Below are 11,662 nucleotides of genomic sequence, written 5' to 3' on the forward strand. Positions count from 1 at the left end.
CTTTTCTTTGTTGAAGAGGGTCTGTGCAATCCTTCTGCCTAGTCCGCCATCTTGCCCCTGATCCATCAATTCTTATGCTTTGCAAATACAATAATTTTGTTGAAAGGTAAGAAACATCTAAAAAAACAAAAAGCAATTTTTTTTCCAGATGATGTCAAACAAGAAATCTGTATCTAATTCTCACCTTTTCTTTAATGATGGAGCCTCTCCTCCCCATTTCTCCTTTTAAACTCCCTTGCTTATGTATGTCCTACCCACACAATTCTCTCATGTAGGCTTGCTCATGGGAACCCATAAACAGATCTACACATGTGGATGTATACACATAACTAAATATTTTGCAAGTAGCTTCAGATGCTTTGTTCTTTTTTGATAATTTTTGTTCTGATGTTTTTGGCTCTTATTTTACTACAACTACTCTAGAGTAAGTTGTGAAAGAGGCCAAGATTGAATTAAATATTCCCCTTTCCTTTCTTCATCACCTCTCCCATCTTTCCCTCCTCTCACTTAATCTGTGCCCTCATGCTTTACTTCCAGTCTACCGGTTCCCAGAACCATCCAGGGCCTGATCCACATTTGTTTTCTGCACAGATGCAAATATTCTGAGCAACATCACAGATTTCTGAATCTTACCTAGCCAAACAGTTCATCAAAATGCATCTGTTTTGTGTCACAGGGTCTTGCTCTTTGATAAATGACAAGATTATTAATGAATTAATCATAAAACCACTCCCTATTAGTTTGAAGTAAGATAATTCATTCATCTTTGCACAGTGTAAGATTTCCCCAGATGTGTGTCTCTTTCTTATCTTTCAGGATTCCACTCACATATTACCTGCTCAGAAAGCCTTTCCTTTACCTCCCTCCTTTATTTATGCTCTATTCCATTACTGTTTATTTCTCTCACAGCATTTATATTTTTATGGCAGTATTTTATGTTTCTAGAAAAGTGTAAAAATCATAATTGTATAATTTGAAAGATTTCTACACAGTGAACATATGTATGTTTCCTCCAGCTAGATTCAGATATAGAACATTCACAGCATCCCAAAGGCCTCCCCTTGTCCCCATTTTGGGCTGTTACTCCTCTTCCACACCAAAGGTAGCCACAATCCTGACATCTGCAGCATAGATTAGTTTGCATATTTTTGAAGGTTTTGAAGTAGAATGTGCTTTTTGAGTCTAGCTACTTTAACACAATGTAATACTGATGAATTCCATCCATGTTGTTTTATGTAGATACAGTTCATTTATTTTCATTGCTGAACATTATTCAATTGAATAAATATACCATAATGTATTTATTCATTTTACTATTAATCTATACTCTGGGAAAATTACAAATAATGCTGCTATGAATATGTTTGTCCATGTCTTTTGGTATACATATGCATTGATTTCTATTAGGTATATATTTAAGAGTAAAATTACTAGGACATAGAATAAAAGCTTCCCAGGTTTAATATACACTGTAAACAACTTTTCCAGAATAATTTTACTGATTTGTACTCCACTAGAGTATGAGACAAGGGGCTTTGGTGGAGCAGGGTTTAAAGCACAAGGCTGCTTACCAAAAGCTTGACAGTGCGAAACCGCCAGCCACTCCATGGCTCTGCTTCCCTAAAGATTTACAGCCTTGGAAACCCTATGGGGCAGTTCAACTCTGCCTATAGTGTCGCTATGAGTAGGAGAGTGGGTTTGTTTTTTTTGGGTTACAGTATGAGTTGGATTGACACAGTGACTGCAATGATATGCTCAAGCACAGCAAAGATTGTGAGGATGGCACAGGATTGGGCAGCATTTCATTCCTTCTACATAGGGTCCTTATGATTTGGAGCCTACTCTCGATCACACCTAATAACAATAACACAGTATGAGAGTTCCACATACTAACCAATTAAAAAAAAAAAAAAAAAAACAACTCACTACCATGGAGTCAGATAAAACTCATAGTGACCTCTCCTTGGGTTTTTAAGGTAGTATCTCTATGGAAGTAGATTGCCCAATCTTCCTTCTGAGGAGTGGCTGGTGGGTTTGAACCACCAGCGTTCTGGTTAGCAGTCTAATGCCTTAGGCCCTACACCACCAGAGCTCCTTGATATTAATAATCTTATTACCCATGCTGGTGAATATGTTCTTATACTCATTATGGTTTTGATTTCCATTACCCTAACAACTAATAAAGTTTAGCATATTTTCATATTTTTTTTGCCATTTGAATATTTTATTTTATGAAGTGCCTGTTTAAATTTCCTGTTTTTTTTTTTTTTTTCCCTTCAATTGTGTAATCCATCTTTTTCTTACTAGTTTGCAGGAGTCTTTATATATTCTGGATACGAATGCTTCCAAGGTATGTTGTTGTTAGATGCTGTGGAGTTGGTTCCAACTCATAGCAACCCTATGCACAACAGAAGTAAGTAGTGCCTGGTCTTGTGCCATTCTCACAATCTTTGCTATACTTGAGCCTATCGTTGCAGCCACTGTGTCAATCTATCTTGTTGAGGGGCTTCTCCGTTTTCTCTGACTATTGAGGTATATATCAAGCATGATATCCCTCTCTAGGGACTGGTTCCTTCTGACAATATGACCAAAGTATATGAAATAAGTCTCAGTCTGGAGCTCCACCAAAACCAGTCCACCATGGGCACCCCTACTGGCACAGCCTCCAGCCTCACAGCAACATACAAGCCATCACAGTACAACAAAGTGACAGACAAGTTCATCTCCCTTAGCTCCACCTCTCAAAGAATTGACCAGTGAAAACCTTATGAATAGTAGTGAAACCCTGTGTGATACATTACTGGAAAGTTTTATGAATAGCTCTGAAACATTGTCCCATACAGTGCCAGAAGATGAGCCTCTCAGGTCAGAAGGCACTAAAAATATGACCAGGAAAGAGCTGCCTCATCAGAGTAGAATCTACCTTAATGATATGGATAAAGTAGAGCTTTCAGGGTCTACATTTGCTGAAGTGGCATGACTCAATATGAGAAGAAACAGCTGCAAACATCCATTGATGTTTCCATTCCATCAGAACATGGAATGTATGAAGTATGAATCTAGGAAAATTGGAAGTTATCAAAAATGAAATGGAATACATAAAGATTGATATTCTAGGCATTAGTGAGCTGAAAAGGACTAGTTTTGGCCATTTTGAATCAGATAACCATATGATCTACTATGCCAGGAAGGATAAATTGAAGAGGAATGGCGTGGCATTCATCATCACAAAGAATGTTTCAATACATATCCTGAAGTACAATGCTGTCAGTAATAGAATAATGTGCACATGCCTACAAGGAAAGCCAGTTAATACTACAATTATTCAAATTTATACACCAACCACCAAGGCCAAAGATGAGGATATTGAAGATTTCTACCAACTTCGGCAGTCTGAAATTGACCAAACATGCAATCAAGATGTGCTGATTATCACTATTAACTGGAACACAAAAGTTGGAAACAAAGAAGAATCACTGGTAGTTGGAAAATTTGGCCTTAGAGATAGAATTATGCTGGAGATCGCGTGATAGAATTTTGCAAGACCAACAACTTATTCATTGCAAATACTTTTTTTCAACAGCACAAACAGTGGTCATACACAAGAACTTTGCTAGATGGAGTACACAGGAATCAGATTGACTACATCTGTGGCAAGAGGCGATGGAGAAGCTCAATATCTTTAGCCAAAACAAGGCCAGGAACTGATTGTGGAACCGACCATCAACTGTTCATTTGCAAGTTCAAGATGAAGTTGAAGATAATTAAAACAAATCCACAAGAGCCAAAATATGACCTGACTTTAGAGACCATCTAAAGAATAGATTTGATGCACTGAACACCAGTGACCAAAAGCCAGAGGAATTGTGTGATGACATCAAGGACATCATCTATGAAGAAAGCAAAAGGTCATTAGAAAGAGAGGAAAGGAAGAAAAGACTGAAAAGGATGTCAGAAGAGAGTCTGAAACTTGCCCTTGATTGGAGAGTAGCTAAAGCAAATGGAAGAAATGACAAGATAAAAGAGCTGAACAGAAGATTTCAAAAAGCAGCCCGAGCAGACAAAGCCAATTACTATAATGAAATGTGCAAAGACCTGGAGTTAGTGAACCAAAAGAGAAGAACATGCTCAGCATTTCTCATGCTGAAAGAACTGAGGAAATAATTTAAGCCTCAAGTTGCAATATTGAAAGATTCTATGGACAATATATTGAATGATGCAGGAAACTTCAAAAGAAAATGGAAGGAATACACAGAGTCACTGTACCAAAAAGAACTGGTTGACAGTAGAATGAAACACTGCCCAGTCCTGTGCCAGCCTCATGATCTTTGCTATACCTGAGCCCATCATTGCAGCCACTGTGTCAATCCATCTTGTTGAGGGCCTTCCCCTTTTTCATTGTCCCTCCACTTTGCCAAGTAAGATATCCTTCTCCAGGATAGAAAGAATGCTCTGTAGAAGCAAGGATGCCCAGACTTTATCTCATATGTTGTTAGGGGCCATCGAGTAGCTTCTACAGAGCATTCCAGCTATATTCCTTCCAAGACAGGTTTGTTTGTTCTTCTGGCAGTCCATAGCACATTCAATATTCTTCGTTAACACCACAATTCGAATGCATCAATTCTGTCTTGGTCTTTCTTGTTCATTGCCCAGCCCTAACATGCATAAGAGGCTATTGGAAACACACTATAGATTTCAAAGTGACATCTTTGTTCCTTAACTCCTTAAAGAGGTCTTTTGCAGCATATTTGCATGGTGCAATATGTGTTAGGTCTCAAGTACTGTTTCCATGGGCATTGATTGTGGATCCAAGTAAAATGAAATCTCTGACAACTTCATTCTTTTCTCCATTTATCGTGATATTGCTTATTGGTCCAGTTGTGAGGATTTTTGTATTCTTTATGTTGAGGTGTAATCCATACTAATATCTTCTCCCACATTCTGGTTTAACCTCTTGTTGTGTTAATATCTTCCCTATGTTAATGGTGTATTTTGATAAACAGCACTTCTTAATTTTACTATAGTTCAATTTATCAGTAGTTTCCTTTATTGTTAATGCTTTTCTGCTCTGTCTTAAAAATATCTTTGATCCCTCAAAATCAGGTAAGTGTGTTTTCATGCTATCTTCTAGAGATACTGATGCTTTACCATTTGCATTTATAACTACAATCCATCTGGAACTGATCTTTTCTTAGTACAATGTGAGGATAAAATTTCACTTATTTTTGCATATGGATATTGAATTGACCCAGCATCATTTATTTAGAAACTGCCTTTTTCCCACTTCTGGGCTGGGCTTTTTTATTTTTTGTCATAAATCAAATGTCCATTTGGGTGTAGACTTGTTTTGGGGTTCTCTTCCCTATTCCCAAGGAGCTCTGGTGGCACAGTGCTTAAGGCAATTGACTGATAACTAGAAGGTTGGCAGTTCAAACTCAACAGTAGCTCTGCAGAAGGAAGATGGGACAATATACATCCATAAAGATTTACTGCCTTGGAAACCCTAGGGGTGTCACTATGAATTAGATTTCACTGATGGCAGTGGATTTATTTTTTAGTTTTATACTATTCCCTAGGGACAGTCCCTGGAGAAAGATATCATACTGGGTAAAGTAAAGGGTCATCAGAAAAGATGAAGACCTTCAAAGAAATGAATTGACACAGTGACTGTGATGATGGGCTCAAGCACAGCAAAGATTGTGAGGATAGCACAGGATCAGGCAGTGTTTCATTCTGTTGTGCATGGGGTTGCTATGAGTTGGAGCTGACTCAATGGCATCTGAAAACAACAACATATTATTATTCCATTGATTTGTTTCTTTCTTGAATAACATCGTTGTTGTTATGTGCCATGGAGTCAGACCTGACTCATAGCCACCCCCTCCTTGGGCTTCCAAGGTGGTATCCCTATGGAAGTAGATTGCCCAACCTTTCTTCTGAAGAGTGGCTGGTGGGTATGAACCACCAGCTTTCTGGTTAGCACTTAAGTGCCTTAGGTACTTTGCCACCAGAGCTCCTTTGAATAACGTATTGTTTAATAATTGTAGATTTAGAATATGCCTTGATATCCACTAGTATAAATCCTCCAACTTAGTTCTAAAGATTGACATGGTTATTTCACACCCTGCTGGTTTTTCTTTTATTGATATGCCAAACACGACAAGAGCATTACAATAAATAAATAAATAAATAGTAATATTTCTCATGACCATAAATTCAAAAATCGAAAATAAACTTTAGCAAACCAATATATCCCTCAGGCTTCTACTTAAAAATATGGCCTGTGAAGCTGAACAGCTGCTTATCAGCTTGAGCAAACTCTCAAACATTTCCATGCCTCTTTTCTGCATTTTGTGACTTTTATTATTGTGGTTCAAATAAGATAATGTATGTGAAGCACTTTGAAGAGTGTCTGGCACAGAGTAAACTGATAAAAGTTGGATATTATTGTTATACTTCTATCACAGAACCATTTGATTTGACTCCTACTATAGTTCGTGATTTTCATGTATATTTTCCTTGCAAAGCTATAAGCTCCTTGGCCTAGGCAAGAGGGGTCTATGCTCCAGGACCCACATGTTAGTGTGCACCAGCACCACCTTATCACAGACTCCAAAATGGTAATTTTATTAAAAACCAGTGGGTACATAGACACTTGAGATTTAGCCCTGGACACTGACATAATACAGCTGTCACCCTAAAACACTTTCTTTGTGATTGTTCCGGTCCAGGGGAACGCTTATCCACATTTCTTACCCTAAATCCTCAAAACAAGAATGATTTCATTTGAATGTTGTAGTTTGTTGGCTGTGGTGCTGCCCATGTCAGAAGCAAATGCTTTGAGAGGAAAAAATTCTTAGGAAAACAGAAAGACAGAGATGCTGTCAAATCCTTCCTTTCATGCAACATGATTGCAATAGATTTTACCTAACAAAGAAACATTTCCCTATAGTGCTAAGATTCTCTTTTTTTCCTTCCTGTTCTGATTTGTCGCTCTGGAAGTATATTTACAAGAGTTGCCCATAGTGGCTAAGGAACATTCTGCAATATTAAACAATCCATATACGTGGGTCTAGTAGCATAGTACCTAAGGCATTTGACTGCTAACCAGAAGGTTGGTGATTCAAATCCACCAGCCACTCCATGGAAGGCTGACTGGGCAATCTACTTCTGTAAAGATTTACCACCTCAGAAACCCAAAGGGGGTTGCTATAAGTCAGAATTGACTCCATGGCGATGAGTTGTTTTTGAGTGAGGATAACAGAGGCACTGTGGTTAGAGCACTGGGCTATTGACCAAAAGGTTGGCAGTTTGAACCCACCAGCCACTCCACTGAAGAAAGATCAGGCAGTGTGCTTCTGTAAAGATTTTGCAACTTTGGAAACCCTGTGGGGCAGTTCTACTCTGTCCTGTAGGATAGCTATGAGTTGGAATCGACTCAGTGGCAGTGGGGTAAGAATAACATACTCACTCATTGCTGTCAAGTTGTTTCCTACTCATAGCAACCCCTCCTTGGGTTTCTGAGGCAATATCTCTATGGAACTAGATTGTCCAACCTTCCTTCCAAGGAGTGAAGCATAAAATAATCAACTTAACCTAGTGGTTCAATGGTTAAGCACTTGACCGCTAACCAGAAGGTCTGCAGTTTGATGTAAACAGCCATACTGAGGGACAAAAGACATGACAATCTGCTCCTGTAAAGATTTCCATCTAGGACACCATATGGGGCAGTTTTACTCTGTCCTGTAGGATTGCTATTAGTCACAATCAATTCAATAGCACAGAACAACAAGAGGTATAACATGAATGAGTCATGTTACTAATTGACAATGAAAGAGATATGCAATGCTAGAATTGCAAATAGTTTTATATTTATAAAAATATTTAACAGCATTACATTAAGTTTTCAAAATTTAAACATTTTCAGCTTTATTTAAGTAATTTTTATTTTAAAAGTCAACTTACAGCTTTTAAATATTTAAACATATGGTGTGTTGGCTTCCATTTGTCCTCTTGCCTGGACCTGGCAAATATGAGGTGGGCCTCTTCTTGAGGTTCAGGACCATATCTCATTCAACTCTCTAACCATACAAATGCCAAACACAAAACTATACATGGTAGGTGCCCTTCAAAATGTTTAAGTAAAAAATGTGTCCTTGTTGAGTGAACACATGGTGGGATATCTTAGAGCTGGTAAGCTTTTGACACGTGGAAGTTGCCATAAATGTGAGTTGACACACAAGCAACTGGTTGGTTAAGCTTTTTGATACTTCTAAACTATCTTTGTGAATTTAGACACTATCTACTCCAGCTTGGAGCAAGGTCACTGCCTGTTAAGAATCCGCCAAGAAGTGTGCTTCTTCCTTCTTAACCACTTCCTTCCCCATTAGCTCAGGCACTCCTGCAGAGCCCATCCCTTGGGGATATCAAATTAAACCAAGCAGGAAAACTGGTAGAAAGGTTAATACGATTGGATTCAAAAGTTGGCATGGTTTAAATTCAAGAACTTACTTGCTAATTTTAGTCCCAGGATAGAATATTCAAAAAGTAGACTATGCCTCTGTTTAAATAATCTTGCTTAATGATGATGTAAAGTAAAATAAATTAGTTTTAAAATGTTCTGGAGACAGACAAAATTTTCTTTTAGCTTTTGGCTTGTACATATGCCCACTCAGACTTGGTATAGATGAATATAGCCACTAAAAGTTACCTGTTTAGGAAAAAAGTGAAACTAATACAAATTTGGATTTATTACAAAATGTAAAAAATATCACATAGACCTCCCACTGAGTTAATCTGAATCAATTTAACCAATTTTTACTTAACTATTGTGGCATTTCTATTTCTATTACTCCTTTCCTGTCTCCTTTATTCAGGTTCAACATATTGTTGCTATACTGGTATATGGTACAACACTCATTTTGGAATTGCAATCCTTATTTAGGGAAACTCAGACTATATGTGATACTTTCTTTTCTGAAAAAAAAATGAAAATACTCTCTGCATGCTTCAACTCTCAGAATGTCTCTACTTTGGTATTTTAATGGTCTTTCTGCTTTCCAGCACAGCACCTCGTATTAAGCAAAATGTACTCTTGAAGCCAATAAATAAGAACAATAATTGAGTTCATGTTTATCAACTCGGACCCTTGCAATCTTGTCTTTATCTTGCATTTTGCCACTTAAGGCAAAGTCAAGCACTTGCAGTTTGCTTATATTTATCTATCGCCTGCCAAATGATGTTCTGTCCTCTCTCCTCTCCCTACCCCAGCCAGGAAACGAAAAGGAGTTTAAGTTATTTGTATTTGATGCCTTTATTTGGTTCTTTTGTATTTCTAAGGCTTCCTTTTTCTGCATAAAATTAAAAATGTAAGTGAAAGCGATCTTTGTTTTTATAATTAAACCCTCATTTCATTAAATTGGATTTCAATGGCAGGACTTAAAGGCATAACCTTCCTCTCTTTGTCACTACACTTTATAATTTCTGTTATCATTATTTCTGTGTCAGATAATCGTGGGTTTTGCTTTATTTTATTATTATCATTGTTTTTAAATGTATGTTCCTCACTGTTCTTTGGAAAGTGGCCATTGTTGACATGGAGGTTCTTCTATACTTCCAAGTTTATGTTTGCCAGATGCTCTAGAATAAATGATTATTCAAAACATATTTGAATTCTTTTTTTTCTTCCATAGCTTAAGTTTTCTGAATCCAAAAATTTATGACCTGAAAACATTTTTTTCTTCTTTTGCATTTAAAAAACAGTCCCATGTATATGGAAGTCTCTTTTTTCTATCTATAGACAATGTTGGAGCATTAACTCCAAGCCTCTGGTAGAGTCCTCAGCATGTTCAGTAGGCTGCGTGTTGCTGTATCACCAAAATGTTTGAGGCCAAGAGAAGGAAGTCTGAGGGTTATTTCTAGGCCACAAAAGGGTATTGCAGTAGTCTCTGCTTCTGTCATCATTAAGGCAAGGCAAAAGGCTGAACTTGCATTTTAGCTCACCCCCACACCCAATAGCAAACAAATGTCACTGTTTTAACAGTAAAAAGAAGTTGTTTACTATGCTGATGCCTTTTTTTTTTTTTTGTAATTTGTAATTTAATTGTAATCTTTACAGAACAAATTTGTTTTCTTTTCAACAATACATACACATTTTGTTTTGTAACATTCATTGCAATCCCCACACTGTAATAGCACTTTTCCCACTTTCTCCTTGTGTTTTCCTTTCATCCTTTGTTCCTTTCCCTTCCTGTCTTCTTAGCTTTATCACTGGGCAAAAGCTGTCCTTTTAGTCTCATAGAGTTGACTGCTCTAAGTAGTTCATACCTTCCTGGTATTATCGTTCACCTGATAGGCCTGTGTATCACTTGGCTGAAAGTTGAGCCATAAGGTTCAGTCAGTTTCCGGCTTGAAGGGTGTCTAAGGGACATAGCCTTGTGACTTCCACCAGTCTCTGTCAGACCAGTCAGCCGGTCTTTTTCATGATTTTGAGTTTTGTTCTGCATCTGTCTCCCACTCTATCCAGGACTTCCTATTGTGATCCCTTCTAAAATGGTCAGTAGTGGTAGCTGGGCACTGTCTAGTCTCAGAGTTATGAAGGCTGGGGTTCATGCGTTCCATTAGTCTTTTGGACTAATTAATTATATGCTGTGTTCTGGTTACCTAGTGCTGCTCTGAAAAGGATATAACACAAATGGGATGGCCTTAACAAACAGGAGTTTAATCTTACAATTTGGAGGCTTGAAGTTCAAATTAAACTTAAAGTTTAAATTGAAAGTTCAAATTAAATTCAAAGTTCAAATTGAACTTAAAGTTCAAATTCAAAGTGCCAAGCTCTAGGGGCTGTGTGAAAGCCCCTCAACCTTGGCTTCAGCTCTCTTGCTCCTGGCCTACTGAAGCTAGAGGCTTTTCTTCACTCAGGCAGCTACTGGCTGCTGAGGCTAACAAGCACAAGGTCGACAAATACAAAGGCACAGTCCCGATATTACCAAACCACATGGAAGGCCATTAATTCAAGTCCATTGGAAGTCCCAAGGTTGGCAGAGCATGACAGGCTGCTGAATGACATGGCTGCATGCAGGGTTCAAGGTGCCATAAGCTAGAGACCATTCCCAAAGCTGCTTCTTATATACAGGAAGCAGATCCCATACCCAAAACAGCTACTCAGCTGCTTGTGGTAGATTTCACCATGGAGTTGATTGCCAGTCTCATCATGGAGAATAACTACCACCAGCTGCCCAGACACTCAACCAGGCCCATCCAAGTTGCCACACAAACATAACCACCACATGCTGATACCTTTTAAAAGGAAAGAAGTGCTTTTTGGTTACCAAAACTCTATGTCTCTGGGCAAATAACCGTATGATGTGCTGGTTCTTTTATTTACGAGCTTTTTTTTATTTTTTTGTTCTTATAAATGTCTCTGTTACCATATCTCTAAAACTGTCTTCTTGGTGGGTACCAGTAACTTTAACAGAGGCATAGGCAAGCATACATTTTATACATAAAAAGTTATTGTTGTTGTTATGTGTCATGGAGTCAAACCCAACTCATAGAGACCCCTCCTTGGAAGTAGATTGCCCAACCTTCCTTCCAAGGAGTGGCTGGTGGGTTTGAACCACCAGCCTTCTGGTTAGCAGTCAAGTGCCTTAGGCACTATGCT

The sequence above is a fragment of the Orycteropus afer genome, unplaced genomic scaffold (genome assembly GCF_000298275.1).
Source record: "Orycteropus afer afer isolate SDZICR_OR568_19922 unplaced genomic scaffold, OryAfe1.0 scaffold00086, whole genome shotgun sequence".
NCBI lineage: Eukaryota > Metazoa > Chordata > Mammalia > Tubulidentata > Orycteropodidae > Orycteropus > Orycteropus afer.